This window comes from Echinops telfairi, unplaced genomic scaffold (genome assembly GCF_000313985.2).
Source record: "Echinops telfairi isolate 266 unplaced genomic scaffold, ASM31398v2 ScPeMD7_7458;HRSCAF=8496, whole genome shotgun sequence".
Lineage (NCBI taxonomy): Eukaryota > Metazoa > Chordata > Mammalia > Afrosoricida > Tenrecidae > Echinops > Echinops telfairi.
Window position 1 is genome coordinate 30,083,520 of NW_022111358.1, and position 3,655 is coordinate 30,087,174.

The 3,655-nt window shown below is 41.9% G+C and overlaps 1 protein-coding gene across 1 annotated transcript in view; it reads right to left on the minus strand.

The window, feature by feature from the left end:
- RETREG3 (reticulophagy regulator family member 3) overlaps positions 1–3,655 on the minus strand; it is a 19,565-nt gene that overhangs the window by 14,865 nt on the left and 1,045 nt on the right. The window lies entirely within an intron of this gene.

Sequence of the window (3,655 nt, forward strand, 5' to 3'; positions counted from 1 at the left end):
AAACAAAAACAAAAAGACAAAGACATATGGAAACAATCCAATGAACTAATGGACCAGGCAAACTCCATAACCGAGTCCAGAACAAATAGCCGGTGCCCAGCTACACTACCGACTGCTCTGAAAAGGATCACATTAGAAGGACCCGGATAGAGTGGGAGAAGCATGTAAAAGAGTGACCTGCAGGAATGGATGCATAGTGCCACTGACTGATGCAGGGGTTGACAGAGGATGCAGGGGGGAAGTGGGTGATAGGGAGAGAAGGGGGATTTCAGGAGTGGGAAATGAAGATGGGAGGGAGTAGGGAGTACCAGAACTGACTGTGAGTGCATGCACAACTCATTTTAAAGGTAATTTAACTATGGGGGGTGTTCTAAAATTGATATGGTGATGATTGTAAAATTCTCCTTGATATGACTGAACGATTGAACTATTGAAGTGTATGCGATGTAAATTAGGTGTTAATAGAACTGTTTAAAAAAAAGAAAAAAAATGGACAAAAATGTAGAACAAAATTCAAACGCATAAGAGAGATCAGGCTTATTGGTCAGACAGAGACTGGTGGGAACCCCAAACTATGGCCCTTAGTCACCCTTCACGTCTGGAAATGAACTCGCCTGTTGGAATAATTCAATCATTTAAGCTGCAAAGAGAATCATTTATCCAAGGACAAAGTTCAGAGGGGTAAGAACGGAGAAGGAACAGAAAGAGGGAACAGGGAAGAAGTGATTGAGTCACGGTCAAACTCTCAGGGCCATTGGAGCTGTCCTGCCTCACAGTGACCCTGCAAGATAGGGGAGAACTGCCCTCTGGGTTTCCAAGACTGATAACTCTTCACAGGAGTACAAAGCTTCCCCAAGGAACAGCTGGTGGTTTTGAACTGTTGACCTTACAGCTAACAGCTCAACACACGACTACTCCAAGTGACAGTGCATTGAGGGAATAGCCATGTGTGAGTTGAAACAAAAGGTGTATGAATTGTTGAATGTAAAACTGATAATCTGCCCTGTGAACCTTCACTTACTTTTTGAAAAAAATCATTTTATTGGGGGCTCGTACAACTCTTATCATGAGCCATACATCCATACAAGAGGGCTTTAAAAAAATGGAACTATTCCATTATCTTTTAATTCCATTTTCCTACAAACTTTCTAAAGCTCCCTCATAGATATAAGCACCATGGAGGTATATGATTTAGAAAGTTCCTTCTCCACATAATACATACACCAGAAAAGCATCCAAAAAATTCTTAAGCAGTTGCACCATGGAAAATGGAATCAAAAGACAATGGGACTTTTCCAAGAAAATGTTCACGTTCCCACTTGCATATGATTAATATTTTAAACTGTTACTTAAATAGACTTTTAAGATGTTTTTAATTCTTTTTTTCTTTAAATCATTTTACCGGGGGCTCATACAACTCTTATCACAATCCATCCATCCATCTATTGTGTCAAGCACATTTGTACAATTGTTGCCCTCATCACTCTGAAAACATCTTCTTTCTACTTGTGCCCTTGGTATCATCTCATTTTCCCCGCTCCCTGCCACTGATGTCTCTAATTCTTGATGTAATACAGCAAAGCTGAAATATCTATCACTGAACACCAATCTTTGATCCCTCTGATGAGTAAGTACTTTAGTGGAATTACAGGGTCAAAGGGTATTAACTTTCTCACAGTTTTGTTGTGATCTAATTCCCATAGCATACAACGTACCCTTGAAAATTCTTAATTCAACCATTTTTAGTGTTTTGACAGTTGTATGATCATCGTCACTATCCAATTGCAGGGTGTTTCACCCCTCCAAGAAGAAATCCAGACTCATTAGCAATCACTCCAGATTCCCCTCAACCCCTGAAAAGGTATTAACTATCCAAGTATCTTCATCCATGTTGCCACGCTGCTCTCCAGACAGGTGATCCACTTGATGCTATTCGTAGTAGTATCAAAGCTTGATTTTTCCGAAGCTTTCCCAGAATTACATATTATCATTTTTAAAACCTAGTAAGCAGAGATTGCTCTTACATTGCCACTACGTGTTTTTTTTTTTTTAATTATTAAAACTTGACAAATCCATGGATTGATCACGTTGTCTTCTATTTTCATTTTATCAACTGCCCATCCCTTTGTCTGGGGCTAAAGTCCAATGACATCATCAGTCTAAGTACACTACCCTTTGGGATATCAATTAGTAGCCAGACGGCGTAGAAAACCCCCAGAACCAGCTGCAAGCATTCTCAAGTTTACTGTGCCATGGATCTTATTAGTAAGTTACCGTTTGCCAAAGCCATAAACAAAGTAATGATCACGTGTCTGCTTCTAATCAAGAAGATATTGTTTCCAGAGTCCTTTGTGACTACAGAGTAAGCTTGTGTCTGTGGCACTCTCCAACAAGCACCCTGTCCTCAGCGACAGAAAGACCATTATTATGCACTACTTGTGGCTGTCTGGTTATGAGCCAGTCACTGGTAAATTAGAAGGAGAAAATTAACCAATCTACATCATACTATGATAGGTGTTGCTTGCACAAAACCAGAAAATAAACCAGCTAGCTGTTAATGGCCTACCTTGAGAACTGACACAAAACTGTGAGAAAGGGCCCAACCTTGCAATTAGGACAGATTGAAAACCAGGCAAAATTGAGGGCGGGAGGGCGAGGGAGGGAGGGGAAAAAATGAGAAGCTGATACCAATAGCTCAAGTAGAAAAAAAATATTTTGAAAAGGATGATGGCAACATATGTAGGAATATGCTTGACACAATGTATGCATTGTTCTAAGAGCTGTGAGAGCCCCCAATAAAATGATTTAAAAAAGAAACAAAGCACAGAGGCAATAAAACTATAAATCCATCCTTATACTTAAGTAGAGGAGAAAGCCATGAGAGGGAATAAATCTGGATACGTACAAAACACAACACAAAACAAACAAAAAAACAAGCAAAACAGCCAAAGTCAACCAGGACATCTTGGGGAGTCTTCTTGGCCACCAAGTGCTACAGGAGGAGACCTCAAGGTCTTTGCTCAATAGATTCAATCTGATCTGAAATTGGATGTCTGGGTTCAAAAAGAGACACATGCCTCTCTTTACATGGGCCTCCTCCTCCTCCTCCTTCGCCCACGCCTGTTGTCTTTTCACTCAAATGCTAACCTTTTCAATCGGAGTGCTCTGAACCCTCATCACTCCTTGGGCTTTTTGTTTGGCTGGCTTTTCTTTCATTTCTTTATGTTTTCGTTTGGTTGGTTTTTCTTAAAGGAGCTAACTACCCCTCTACTTTTTCCCTTCCTGACAGAAAACAACGGACTGACCATCGCCTGTAGAATTAGGGGATGGCTAACCGGGGACCGTAAAAGCAGGCCCAGCAGAGGTCCTTCTTAGCAGAGAACCCCAATTCTGCGGCCCGAGAAGCACAGGCTGTTGAAAAGTGGGCAGGTGCTCCTGGAAAGGGGTGGGCTTGGAATTCACACAGGCCCAAGGTGCTTTCACTCTCCCCCTAGCGCCTACAGGCTGAGACAAACCCAACAGTCCATAGACTAACCTGTTCTTTATGCATCCTGTCAGGAGACCCACTTCTCCACAACTACAGTCTGCGCCCAATTCACTCCTCACAGCTGGGGCGGAGTGCTCCTGGGAAGACAAGCTACTGGGAGGACAGACC